General features: G+C 40.9%; 1 protein-coding gene across 1 annotated transcript in view; it reads right to left on the reverse strand.

Moving 5' to 3' along the window:
- grik2 (glutamate receptor, ionotropic, kainate 2) overlaps nucleotides 1-15,214 on the reverse strand; it is a 291,149-nt gene that overhangs the window by 41,982 nt on the left and 233,953 nt on the right. The gene's annotated exons all lie outside the window — the stretch shown is intronic.

Below are 15,214 nucleotides of genomic sequence, written 5' to 3' on the forward strand. Positions count from 1 at the left end.
GGAACACGCAACGGGTATGAATGGCTGTCAAACCAAAATAGTAAACAAGTCCACAACAATCCATCCAGAGCATTTCAGAATGTGTGACATCCTTTTTGTTTAGTCAAACTGAATCCGAATATTTTAGCAATTGCTAAAAAAACAAATACCAGGTACCATCTTTCCGCTGTCTGATCCTCTCAAGTCATCACCTGTCTGGTACAGTTTTCATGAGCCTGCCTCTGTCGAAGAATGCTCACAGTTGGCCGTATCTGCAAATACTGCTGGTTGATCCTGTCCTAACATTGAAGTGGCTGTAGATTAGCGATATTTGCAATCTGTAGATTGTTGTCATGCTTTTTGTTCTGCAAATCACAATCAGTGTTCAGAAGAGCAGAAAGGCCCCCAGCTGTATGTTAGGCAGCAGTGAGTCATGTGGGGCCAAAACCACTATCAGCCTTAGTTAGATCAACATGCTGAGTGAGTAATCCTCTCTATTAATGCCTGGGTGGATATTTACACTGTGTATTAACTGCTTGTGTTGTGTAATTGTTTACACTAAGACAGGATGGTGTCTGATCCTTTAGTCTCAAAGTGTTTGAGCTTTGATTGCAACATTTGTCATTTCAGTGTGGGATTGTGAAGGCAAGTTATTTATTGTTTATTGTATATAATTTCAGAATTTAAACACCAGAATATGATCAATACCTCCTAAATGTTCCTTTCATAAACAAGTAAATAGCATCACGATTACAATTTGCATTAACAAATGAATTGTGAATGCCGTGAAATCTTTCATTTGTTTTCCCAAACATATCCATTCTTAGCAAGTAGTAATGTTGTAATAAAGCTCTCATGGTGTTCAAGCAGCTCAAAGCTCGAATGTTGGTGAAAGCTAATGGTCTTGGCTACAGATTGAAAGAGTTTAAATCCTCATTTGAACTGCTCTGTTATGCATCGTGGTGCCTAAATGCTAACATCAGCAACAATGACAACATCAAATTACACAGTGATTTTTGTTGGGGGGAAGTCTCCTTTCAATTTGGCGGGAGGGGGGGGGGGAATAAAATCCTACTAACTACAGAGGCTACTTGCAGACAACAAACTATGATAGAAAGCATTTAATTAAGGATCAAAGGTTACCGTATTTCATGGCAAGATCAGTGTTTTCGGAGATGATACATCCATCATGAATGAAGAATAAGAACCCAGGGGCCTGTACTATGGAGAGAGTTCACCAAACCCAGGGTATCTTTTGTTTATATGCCTTAACTAACACCAACAACCACAGTCCTACGAAGCTGGTTATCCACTCGGTAAATCAACCAGGATTTCTCAATCTGGTTATGAGCGAGTTCACATAAAGAGACTTTGTTTGCAGCATCTGACCAATCACAAACATGGACAAGTCTGCTGTCAGCAGAGCGGCACACTTTAAAAATAAAGATACAACTATAGTATCAGAGAAGTACTAACACATAAGTCACATACGAACACATAAGTCAGGCTGAAAGTAACAGAGTTAACTGATATATATATATTGTCACTGCTTCCTCTAGAGCAGCGGTTCCCAAACTTTTTAGGCCACGCACCCCCTTCTACATCCCGACCGGGTTCACGCACCCCCAAGCCCCCCCCTCCCCCCCCACAACTTAAAAAACTAAAAAGCAACAGAGCCTATTTATAGCCGCACAAAAATCGGACCAATGAGAGACCAGTTTGCTCGCGCGTGACGTCTGTTTACAAGACAAAAAACACAAAAAAGACAAACTTCCTGCACCGTGCCTTCGAAAAGGTAACAGACGTACACCAGAAGATTGGCCAGATTGGCCAGATCTGTAGACTCGTCTACTTGCAGAGAGTAAAACTCACTCTTCTTCACGCGACCGACTAATGTAGCCAGGATGTCTTCGGACAAAGCATTGATGCTGCGACACCGTGTTGTTGGACACCGGGATCATGTCCAACTTGTTTGCTTCTCTCTCTCCAATCATACATTCCACCATCTCTTTGGCAGCTGGCGAGCACACGTCTTCGGCGATTGTGTGAGGTAGCCCCTTTCCTGCTATTCTGTAACTGACCAGATATGAAGCCCGTAGTGCGTTTTTTGTAGACCCAACACATGAATGAGGCTGCAGTTGTTTTTGGCTGTTTTGTAACTCCTACAATTTCGATATAAAAATGTAAGGGGCTTTTGACTTGCACTGGCATGCTTGGTGTTCAGGTGGCGACGTAAATAAGAGGGCTTCAGACAGCTGTTAGCCAGAACCTCACTGTACCAGGCATGCATACAACCCTGTCTCCTAAAAATTGTGTTTGACTTATTACAAATACATTTCTCATCAACATTTTAACACTAACATTTGTTTCCCTCTCCACCACCACCGCCTCTCCTTCTCCCTATTACGTGGTCAGAATACCACCAAAACACCCCGCCTGTCTGCAGCAGAAACGCGCTCATCCAGGCCGAACAACGAGGAACATTACGCGGCTACAATACCTCCACAAAGGCCCGCGTGTAAAATCCGGGAGTAACCGTGACTCTCTTAAGGGTTAGGTTTGGGTGGGGATGTGGCTTCCTAGTGGAAGTTATGGTTAGGGTTAGATGGATACAAATAAATAAAATATACCTCCATAACACCCCGCCACTCTCGGCTCATACCTCCCCAGCAACGAAGCACATCACCCGGCCACAATACCTCCAGAATGTCCCTGGGGTGAAATCCGGGACTTAGTTTTATGGTTCCGAGTGGCGGGCGCTCACCCGTTGGCGCCGGACGCGGGGTCTCCAGCCGCCCCCGCCGTGAGGCACCCCATCGTCAGGTCTGTCAGCCCTCGGAACAGGCCGCGGGGCAACAACTCGTGGGTGGCGGGGGTAGAGGCGAGGCAGATCACAGAAAAATAATAAAGACTAGAGTATGGCAAAGATATGTTGATGAGAAACGTATTTGTAATACGTCAAACACAAACGTAATCAGGGAGAAAATACGTTTATGGTCAAACGTAATTGAGAATGCATTTTAGTTTTGGGGGAACGTAATTTTTAGGAGACAGGACTGCACCATTAGACCACCATTACATTTTTCCTCTCGCGCACCCCCTAGAGGCAGCTCGCGCACCACACTTTGGGAATACCTGGTCTAGAGCACGATAGATCGGACTATAATTTGCCGTTTGTACTCCATTTAATTAATGTGTTGCTTAGATATATTCTTATTCTTTCAGCTGCAACTCCAGCGGTGTGAAACGGACTTTATAAAAATACAAAAACATAATTAAAAGCGATAAAAAGGTTTCCGTCCATAACTTATAATAACCCACAGTAAACATTAAAGTAACCGGAGCAGAGTAACACTGCATCCAGTCTGTGACTGTAAGACACAACTCCGACATGTTACACTGCAACACACGGCTCATGAAGCTGACACACATAAGAGAATATATGATATGAATATCTGATGAGAGAATATATACAGATTTGTTGTCTATTTGCTCCCATGTCTGTTTAATTCCATCAGGGTTACAAATAATAGAATAAGACTAAAATATTATCCCACGCTATGGAGCCGAATCCAGGCCAATAGTTTTGATCATTTGAAAAATAAATGTGAACCTGAAAGTTCAAGTTATGGTCTTGAACATTGAAAAATACAGCAATGTATTCAAAATAAAAATAAGTGAATGAAAAGTTTTTTTTGGGTTGAATATAATTTTGATTGAGTTCTGGAATTGTTTTGAATAAAATATTTAAATATATATTTAGATATTTTTCACTTTCAGATTTTATTTTTTCACTGTCAGATCGTTTTTTTTCAGTTCAGAATTTTGTCCCTGATCTGGCGTGGGGGGCGTGGCATCAACAGAGGGGCGTGGCATCATGAGTGTCAGCATAACAAAGACTGGAAAGGCTCGAACTATTGTGAGTGTAGGTAATGAACTGTTCACTCTCGATCCTGGAGTTCTTCTGTACTATCTGCTAATACCAATTTATTTGATCATCTTTCTTTGCTTTCTAAATGACCCAGCTGCACTGACATATTTAGGTCATAGTAGCCCTTTATTATATTTAAATGTACAGCATCCTCATCCTCTGCATAAGAAACTAGTTCAAATGCAGTTTTCAGCCAACAGCAGCACTTCAGAGACATGGCTCCCTTGCAAAATGCAGCCGATATGGAGGCCAAGTCACACTTACTTTAACCCAAAGGGTTGTGTGTTCTCTTCATTGTCCTTCCATTCCTGTTGGTGATCTTCTGAGACGGTCCCCACTAGAAAAACCTGTTTACTTTTCCTTAAAAGACAGTTCTTCTAAGGCTGATTTGTGATTTTAGGCTATACAATTGAATTTAATTGAATAATGACTTTTCTTTTCATGTGGCGTTATACTGCTGCAGAACATACATTTAAATTCCTGACACAAACCTAAAGAGCGCCCTGTCATACCACTACACCACCCTTCCACAGAAACAAGACATTCATTGTTCAATTTGCTTCACTTCTCAGATCTGTGTGAGTAAAGAGGGAGCGGGTTTTGGTCAGCAAGTCCTGAAACATCACGTAACCATTTTCTCTTCTACAGTGCAGAGTCAACACAATAACACATCAAACTAAAGCTGCGCTGCAGGACCTTGGGGAACAGGACACAAAAGTGCACAGTAATCATCCCAGTTCTGTAAAATCAAATAGTCGACTTAAACAGGGCAGACTCATTTAACATGATGATGTTGTTAGAGATGCAAGACTATATTTACTTTATGATGTTCATCAAGAGTAGACTACCACACAATCCTGTGAGATTCAAAGGTAACATTCCCAAAGTTATGTAAAGAGATGTTTTGAGCTAACAAATGACATGTACAGTCCTGTGATGGGTGAAGGGGGCTAGTTCAAGCTAAAACAGGGTGTTTAAGTGGTCAAGTGGTTTGCAACTTAAATTGTTATTTATTATAATTGGTATCTATTGAAAAACCTCTGAAGCTGTTTGCAGACTTTTTGACCTGTCTGACATACACGATTAGTCAAACAATACTTTTGCACATCATAAATTTGTTCTTGCATTATGAACAATGCTTAGACAACCTGTTCTCACTCCCAACATGTCAAATTACACAGCTTGGTTGCATGTGTATGCAACGCACCCACCCGCAGCATTACAGAGCAACTGATAATGTAGCATAAAGGGCAACACAGTCCACACACGGCAGGCGGGAGGGGCGGTGGATGGGTCAAATAACGCCGCTTTGTCAGTGCCATTAAGCTTCAAACTGCACTCTACCTATACTTCTAGGATCACTTTTGCACATCTCAGTGACCGGGTGTCAATATACGCTCCTTACATGCATGAGTCTTTTAAAAGTATACTTCCGTTTTCAAAGGAAGTTTGAAAAGAGAGAGAGAGACTACGTACGTGAATATCGGTCTCCTGAATGAAAGTCTCCTCCCATACCCCCTTCTCAGTTACTCTGCCCTTATTGCCGCGGCCGGGTGCGTTGCATACAAACGCTAAATGTGTCGTGTCAGACGCCAAGGAGCACTGACCAAGCGGCATCACTTGATGCTTTAAGAATTGGTTGATGGGTCACACAAACATAGAACTGATGGTGACTGATGGTGCTCATAGTTAAAAGACACTATGCATTCCAATAACTTATACGGACCTGTAACTCGCACAACCAACACCAACACTGGAGGGTATGTTGAGCATCATTGTTTCAAGCTTAGGAGCACTGACCAAGCAGCGTTATTTGACGCATTAGTGTGAGAATGCGTTGACATAGACCAAGAGGGGGTGGTACTGAATCCAGTTTTTTCACTGTGGTTGACCAGTCATAATACATTTTTGTTATATGATCCCATTTAGAGTTAAATAGATGATGAAGCAGGGTTTGCTTCAGGTAACCATTATGATAGAAATGTTAGTGTGCTAGTAGATTTCTACTGTGATTTAGTTGATGTGCCTTACTCACTAACAAAACTAAATGTGATATATGATTGTGTACTGAGTGGTAACAGGACCATATGGGGTGTCTCTGTCTTTGCTTTGATAAGGGGAAGTAACCAAATGGGGGTTGCAGTTTCACTAGAGAATGTTGAGGTGTGAAGATTCCCAGAGATAATCAAAGGTAACAAAGACACATGTCTTTGTGTGACAAGGCTCAGAAGAGGAAGGAGGTGACTGGAGGGGTCAATGGGGAGCTTGAATCTGCTGATCAATTGTTATACTGTAAATACCTGATGTTGCCCCCTACTGTGTGCTGAGATGGTTATAAGCAAGAGAGACACTGAACTCTTGGCTCATCCTCTGCAGACTGTGTTGCAGTCAGTATGACGGTGAAGCCTTCTCTGTGCAGAGAATAAATACTTTAAAGACAAACTTCTTCTCTCAGTGTTTCTTGTTTCAGTATTCAGTATTATAGGACTCACTCGGTACTATTGAATAGTTTTTTTCCACCACACCATGGCGTTCAGTTATTGTACATTTTGATTAACAATGTTTTTTGCGAGCCAAAATGAATAATTACAGGTGCACCTTGCGCTCTAGCTAGCACTAGTGTTCGCTGTTTGCTATGCTAAGGGTACCTGGCCCCCCATTGGGCCTTGCTCCCGCACAGTTCCACCCTCTTAGCCAAATATGGTCACTTCTGGCTCCAAAAAACACAAGACGGCCACAAGGCCAAACTCAAGGCTTCAAAACGTCAGTGCACAAATCAATGGGTGATGTCACGTTGACTACGTTAACTTCTTTTATTAAGTCTATGGTTGTACCAAGTAAAGAGGGATTATGCTATGTTGATTAGTATTTGGTCCACTTGTAATGCTTATAGATTTATTGGCAAATTGAGGAGAAATATTAAAGTCCTGCTTGTTTAATGATACAAGTAACAAGTATCTTGCAATTCACCTTCTGAACAGCTGATGTGTTGTGCGTTTCCAGTTTCTTCAGAGTAACAATCAGAGGAAGCGGAATGCTAAGCAGCTTGCATGTGTGATCAAGTCCATGCAACTCTGTGTGAACACTGTGGATGTGACCGTCTCTTGGTTTATGTGTTCATCATAGTAAAACTGATACACAATGTCATTTAGTTTTTGTGCACATAGTATTTGGTGTGTGTGTGAGTGTAGCCTTGAATTGCCATGAACAACACACGCTCTGTTGGTCCTTGTCAAGACTCGGTCCCTTCTGCTTGCCAAAAGTGTTTTTTTTTTTTTGGGCCCTAATCAAAAGAATCCAGAGAGCGGAGGGAAAAGCTGCACGTTTTTTCTCAGCACAAACAACAACTCTGCTTCTATAAAGCATTCTCTCACACTTGTTTACACTGTTAGTGAGACACGGTCGACACCAAACACTATTGGCTAAAAAATGAAAACCAATAATGCACTCATACTGATTTGTTGCACATTTGAGAGGAACATGTTGTGTACAAATGTACTAATAAAGATAATATAGACAAATATGATTATTATATTATATATTATTTTGAGGGTGAGCACAAATAATTACAAAAATATAATTAGAACCAACAGAGACAAAGAAAACTTCAATGAAAGATATGATATATGCAGCTGTTTACCCCAAAACAGAAAATACTGACAATCATGATTGCTTTTTTTTCTTCCTAGGTTTTTTAAAACCAGCGTAAAACAGATTGATTAAAGGTGTGGGTTCCCATATCGAGTGATCTGTCTTTACATCCTAGGAATGTCACACTGAGGGGGGAATTTACTAATGGATTGCACGGCTTTTAAGGCTGCTAAACCTGTGCAAATGTGACAAAAAAGAAAAGATGTAATTCTCAAAGCACCAGCAAATGGTGAAATGCAGCTGTAACCTGTCTAACCTAAGCAAATAGCGTCTCGGTGCTCCTGTGCTTTTTGTACATTTTTTATTCAGTTATGTGCAGGCATTTGGAGCGCTAAATGCGTACAGCATCTCTCGTATTACTCTTTTTGTTTGAATTGTCTTGGGACAGGTATTTAAACTCAAAAAGACTCAAACACCTCCTAAACCCTAAAATGAGATGTCATTAATATGTCCCTCTGTATGTGAGGTCTGTGGTGCAGAGGTATATATTGGCACAGTGAAAGGAGAGTCTGGTCTGAGCCTGGTCCATATGGCCCAAGACTGACCCTCACCACCGACGTATTGGCCTCAAGCGCATTTATACTAAACGCTGTAATCTCATCCGCACGATATAATTTGTGAATGGGATCTTGAGACGGGGCAGAGAGCAGCTGCCAACGATGCTCCTCCAATCCAAAGCATAAGATAGGTCAGTGTCCCCGCCTTCTGAAGAAGTGTTTTTATGATCCTGTTCCCCATCGGTAGGACACCACCGTCTGTTAATGTCGAACAAAACACACACGGCTGGTACAAAATCTGTTTGGGAATTTTCCTAATAAAATAACTTAAATTTGAAATAGTTTTTGTTTTTAGTTTGTGATGCTTATGAGGAAGATCTCACTAACGTTTTAATAGTGCCTTATTTTCTATGATGGATATCAGTAATACAGCATAAGGGTTGCAATTGATTCACTTTCAGATTTGGGGCTCGTGTTGGATAAATTCAGCAGCGTTGTTTGTGTTTCTATAAACCATTGTGAATGTGCTACAGCTATGGTATTCACCTGACTGGCTTCTTCTCCAAAGCAATGGGCTCCTGGTTATTGTATTATTATGAGCCATCCACTATACCAAAATGACATCATTTCTCAAACACAACGTTGAAATGTTGAGTCACATTGACTTTCCAGTGGAGAAAAATACTTATCCCAGTAGAGTTCCACTTCAGTTCAATGCTATGAAAAGAGTCTGGCATTTTTTAAAACAACAATTTCTGTCAATCTATTCTTAGTCCAAGTCATAATTATATGCAGTAGGCTGCTATTTCATGTGAATTTATTCCTGTGATCATAAACACTTTGGATCTTTCAGCCATGAGCTGGAGTCAGAAAATATAGCAGTTCACCCCCCCCCCCCCTCCCCTCTCCCATACGCTGCCTCTCTCAGGTATCAAGTACATCATGCCAATAAGCTTTATCTGTGTGATTTAATCACCATGCTGGAGGTGTTCCTCCCATTTGTCTGATGGCTAATGCAAAACAATTCAGGCTTGTTAGCCTGGGGACATGCAGCTCTGTGCCACGGCCGTGTAGAGGACTACTGTCTCTGCTGCAGACTCCGCAGCCTTCAGCACATGACACACAGCAATGCTTTTAATAACATGTGATTTTATTAGCTAACAAACCAGAAACAGCAGTGCTGTGTTTGCTTATTAAATGATTCAGTGTTATTGTAACAACGGTCCATAGTGAACGTCCCCACAGAGGACGAGTGACACGCCTCAATGTTTCAGAGACGGTCCCCAGCAGACATCTACATAATTAACCACCATTAGACTTGTATTTTACAGCAGAAGTCAATTACCCAAACAGTAGGTATTTTGTCATTCCTTCCTGCGTTTGAATAGTGATTGTGATGTGTGCACATCATCTGTGAGTGTGTTGCACTTAATCAACGGAGACTGGAGATAATCAAAAACACTCCATCCATCATCACAACGGTGCGTTTTAAACATCTAAGACGGGATGTGTGGACAGAATATGTTTACTCAGCGGAGGACGAACGCCTTCTGCATCCACCTGGACTGATTAAAAAGGGGCAGCAGCTCAGACTGGGGGGACTTGGTTTGTGAACCGGAGCGGTTCAAGTCCAAGTACAGAGTGTAGACTGGTAGCTGGAGAGGTGACCAGTTCACCGTTGAGGTACAGTAGCTGTCCATCATGCTAGGATGGGTTAAATGCAGAGGCTAAATCTCACCACATTGTGCTTTGCTGTGTACGATGGTGTGATTCTAAAAAGTGGATTGAGATTTACAACAGAGAATGACAGCAAAGGACTACATGTTCCAGAAAGAGGTGTGATGTGTGTTCATTGAAGTGTTTTATGTATTTAACTTCATAATACATTGTATTTTAGTTCATGTATGACCAAACAGAGAAGTTTATCCTTCTTGGCTGGTTCAAGGAATATTTTCAACACCTATAAATAACTTTTGTATATGAAAACAGCAACATTTCTGCCGACATTGAATTCAGTACGTTTTCATTTAAGGACCACATTCACCCAAAATCTGGATACATGTATATTATGTATCATTCAGACCGTGGTATGAACTAGAAGTCCACTATAAGCCATGCAGTTCAGATCAACACAATGCATGAAGGTGCTACTAGCCTACATCTAGCGTGACTACAGTTTATTTGCTTGTTGATGTTTACTCAGTATATATTAAGTATACAGTACTGTGTATTCCCTCTTGATTATAAAGAATCTTGAAGATTTAATCACATGACCATCGCAAATTCTACATTCTGATTAGCTGGAAAATATGGATAAACTTTTAGTGACCGCACGGCATAATCAGACATCTATGACACCGGCGTTTGCTGTTCTACATGAATGCAGCAGCATGAAACGCAGCTTAAAGCCACGGCTTAGCTATAGATCATGGAGCTGGGGTTATTTTAATGACTACCACCTCCACCACTGCCAACAACGAAATGACAAAAGAGCTTTGAAATGAGAACCACGTAAATTGAATTTCAAATGTCTGCTATTTTTGTGAATCTGGAGTTCCACCTCAACTAATGGTTGGCAGAGGAAAGAGAGGGAACGTGACCAAAACCAGAAAGAAAAGGAAGACTAACTAAAGGTACTTTTTAATTCCTGTGAACTGAACCTTTTAATGATTTTTCTCCACATAATTCTTTTCACTTTTCACAACCATTACTTAGAACACCGTTTGCTAAAAACATTAAGTGCAGACGTGGCTTACAGATTCAACCTGCAAGTCTTCTGCTCACAACATGCTCAAGTGGTAAGCTCTAAAGCGTGTTTGGCCCAAAGGCATTTGAGTTTATGGCCAGCCACCTGAGATAAATGAAAGGAAAGGTATGGAGTGGTAACCAGTCTGCCAACAACATTTAGCCTTTTCTCTTTCTACCACAATTTAACTTGAGAACTTGTGATATTCTGTGTTGTAAAGGAATGTTGTTTTTCTTTTTGCTATGTATGCATATATTTTAAAATAAAGCATTTTCTCAAAACTGTCCCTCATGCACACAAGCAATTGATAGAAAACTGTATTACCCCGTGTGTTTCTACCAACCTAGCCCATAATGCTCAAAGGATCTGGAATAACAGTGTCTGACCTGAGGCAGTAAATGATGGCTGCACAGGGACCTCAGCATAGGTAGGATGATTAACAACCACATATGCTGCTTCTTACACCAACTCTTGTTTTCATTCATTTGTGCTGCATGATAAAGAGAACCATCACCACAGCAGTTTGCAAATGAATTGTGAGTATGTTTCAGTGTGAAGACGAGACACACACAAACATATAATCACAACCGTGTCCCTGTGTGTGTGTGAACAGCACCTGCGAAGGCATGGATGCTATTGCACAGATGGATGAAAAGGAGGTGTGAAAAGAAGCTAAATCTCACAGCTGTCCGAGTGTCATCGACGGATTGCAAGACAGGAAAAAAAACAGCGTTGAAAAATGTGAATGGGACCAAAGAGATCTCATCCAGGGAAGTTGTCAAACACGGCAGCAGGTATTCTATATGACCTTACACTGAGGGGATTTCTAGGCAGGGGCACGACCATCACTGCTACATGGTTCCAGTGGTTCGGACTGTTGCCTCACAGCCAGAAGGACCTGGGTTTGAACACGACCCGGCCGCCCGGGAACTCTCTGTGCGGTTCAAAAACATGCAGGGTATGTGAAGTGGATATTGCTGTTAGGTGTGAACGTGTTAGTCAGTCAATCCAGACAAATGTTCCAGCTCCTCATGACCCTGAATAGGATAAGTGGGTCCAGCAGATGTCATTTGATCGTGTTAAACTAGTCAAAGTTTAAAACTAGAGACGCCAAATCTGGCCATGGCCATGAAGTGTGTGTGTGTGTGTGTGTGTTTGTGTTTTTACAAGCTGCGTCGCTGTCACAACTGCTAAACACTAACTAATATTGGCTACGATGGACAACTGGTTGGTTCTGGATCTTACATTTTTAAGTAATGTTGAAAAATTATTAAAATATTTCTGTCAGAACACAAGTGAAGTAGCATAACAGCCAACATCTGACCGAGCTTTAACCATAGAAGTGACTGTTCAGAAAACATCATCTTCACAGACATGCATTTGGAAAGATAATGACAGATGAATTGTTATATTTTCAGAACTTGCCAACCTGTTGTCACTCCCAACGGATCCACTAACGCAGCTTGGTCAGTGCTTATTTAGTGCGTGCATGCGGCGCGCACACCAGCAGCATTATGGACGGAGCAACTGACGTGGTATGAAGAGCGAGACAGTCCCCACAGGGCTGGTGGATAAAACATAGGATCATCGTTCATGAGACCATTGTTCGTGTCCTAATGCAAAACTAAAAGTGAATTTGATATTTTGTCAGTAATTAGTCACGAATGTTGTCATGAGTCGTTATTCACATGAGTCGTGTGAGTTGCTAGTCACGTGAATCGTTAGTTAGTCAGTCAAGTTATTGATTTATTTATTGATTGACTTATTTTGCACAATTCAAACAATAAAATTAAAAATAATCAAACATAACAGATCAATGAATATCACAGTGCAGGAAGAGACAGAAAGCCAACTGGGCTTATTTGAAGCCTCCACCTATATAATATTAAAATGTTAAAAAATTACAAAGATAAAATTAAATATGCATAAGACATTACAACAAAACAAACAACAAAAGAAAGAAAGTAAATAAGAAAAAAATAATGTAATTGTGTGGAGTGTGTGCAAGCATGTGTGTGCATGTGAGAGTAAGCGGGTGCTTGTGTTTGTTCAGGGATGTTGGTTTATACACCTGCAGTAACTCATAAGCAACGGTAATGCTACAAGTCTCTATGAGTGAGACAACTCTAAATGTAATATAACAGCTAAAACAAGAAAGACATGAACACTAATACATAAAAAAAACTGTTGCAAAACAGCAATTAGATTTTCTTTTATGCATCTTTTGAAACATTTTATAGAGGGACATTCTTTTGTTCGGTGGGAAAAGTCATTCCATAATTTGGTTCCCTAAATCTTATTGAAAGTTGACCTCTGCTAGTCAGTAACTTAGGAGGATGAAGATGTGAAGATTGAGGAGTTGAGTAAGAGTGAAACTGTGAATTGGATTTATAGTAGGTCTTGAAATAATCAGGAATATTCCTTCACCTGAAAGTATCTTATAAATGAAAACACAAGTTTGTGAAATATTGATGTCATAAATAGTAAGAATCTGCAGTTTCTGAAATAGAGGAGCAGATGAGATGTGTGACTCTGATCGGGTTGCGATCCTAACAAAATGTTTCTGGAGGACCAACATTTTTTGCAGAGTAGTAGGAAAAGTACTGATCCAAACTACATTACAATATGAAAGATCGGGATAAATTATACTGTAATAAAGAATAAGGAGACATTTTGCAGAGACAAGATGTCTAATCGGCCTTATTATTCCAATAGATTTGTTCATTTTTCTACTAACACAGTCAATATGTTTACTCCAACTTAAAGGTCAACCCTGCTCTATTCCTAAACCTAACTTGGTGGTTTTGTTGCCTATACCTAACTTCCTGTAAAGACGGAAGTTTATTTTGAACTCTGCGTGTAACAAGCCTATATTGACGCCCCATCACTGACACAAATCTGATGCTAGAGGGGTATGTAGAGCGTCATAGTTTGAAGCTTAGGAGCACTGAGCAAGCTGTGTTATATGACGTTATTTGGTGTGATAATGTGTTGAACTTGTTGCTGACAAACTAATTTAGGATTAATAATTTAAGTCATTTGAAATTTAGGGGTGGGCTCATACATTTTTAAATAGAAAGCTGTTCTCACACACTGGTTTCAAAGAGCGGGCAGGCAATACTGAGATGCAATACAGGAAATGAAAGCATGGGAAAGGATCAACATTATTGAAGAAAAATACTGAATTAAAAGTTATCTTTCAACAAAAGAAAAAATGATGAAAAATGAACGAATTAGACACCATCTTGTGACGGGATCACACCAGCTGCAATGCAAAATCAGGGCAGTGTTGTAAAGTCGGGGGTGTGGTGGTCACTACTCCCGGAAGCCTTGCACAGACCACAACCATTTTCTAACATGGCCTTCATTTTGACCTCAACTTCACATCAAACGCGAAGCAAATTTTCGTTTCGCGTTACTCGTGGCAGTTTACTCACGGGACCATTTGTGGTTTATTTGCATCATTCGCGCTAGATGAGCCGAAGAAGAGGAGTGGCTTATCTCCATGGAAGCTGTAGGAAATTTAGGTTTAGAAGTGTGTTTTAAGATTTATAATTAGAAGTGTGTTTTAGGATTTATAGTTGTGTTTCTTAGTAGGATTTATAGCACCTTAGAGGTGGGTAGTAAAATGTTAGCAAGTACTTGGGTTATACCAAATATGCTTGTAAAGCTTGTAAAGTTTTTGCCAAAAGTTGCAAATCCTTATCGAATGTATACTATGTTTACAGTATGTTTACCATAGAAGTTGTCACAGTTCAGCTCCACACCCTCCTCACTCTACTTGTCAGTCACTCCCTCCTCATCAGTCTAAACTCTCTTCACCTGTTTACTCACCTGCCTCTGATCAGTAATCAAGCCCCTATATAGACTCCTGCCTCCCAGACACATTTGCCAGATTGTTCTTCGGTTTTCCATGCCAGACTCTCCAGCACGCTCCCACGGACTGATCGCCTGTTACCGACCCTGCCTGCCCCTGTTCTACCCGCCTTCCCTGACTCCCGGTAAACCCACCAGCCTTCTGATCCTGACTCTGATTAACTCTGCCTGCTGTATCTGGAAGTTTGTAATAAAGCCAAAGATCCCTGGAATCTTGTGTGTTGCATTTGGGTCCATATACAACCGGTTACAGAAGTGTTAAGCCATCAAAGACAGTCATTGAATGTATTAAACTGTGAAGAATGGTCAAGGGTCAGACAGGGATTTCCAGACAGGCATTTACAGGGACACGCAGAAGGAAACATCACACCCGCGCTCAGGGTCCTCTAGCTGGCTGATGCGAGAAGGAGGAGCCAGCTGGATTTAACCAATAGAAACAAAGGCGGACATTTTGTGAACATTTACGAACTATATAAGGAAATTCAGAGAGGGCATTCATTCTGTTCATCTCATTGTCATCCAGGTGGTGTGTAT

The sequence above is a fragment of the Anarhichas minor genome, unplaced genomic scaffold (genome assembly GCF_050575085.1).
Source record: "Anarhichas minor isolate MPS153535 unplaced genomic scaffold, ASM5057508v1 ptg000032l, whole genome shotgun sequence".
Classification (NCBI taxonomy): domain Eukaryota; kingdom Metazoa; phylum Chordata; class Actinopteri; order Perciformes; family Anarhichadidae; genus Anarhichas; species Anarhichas minor.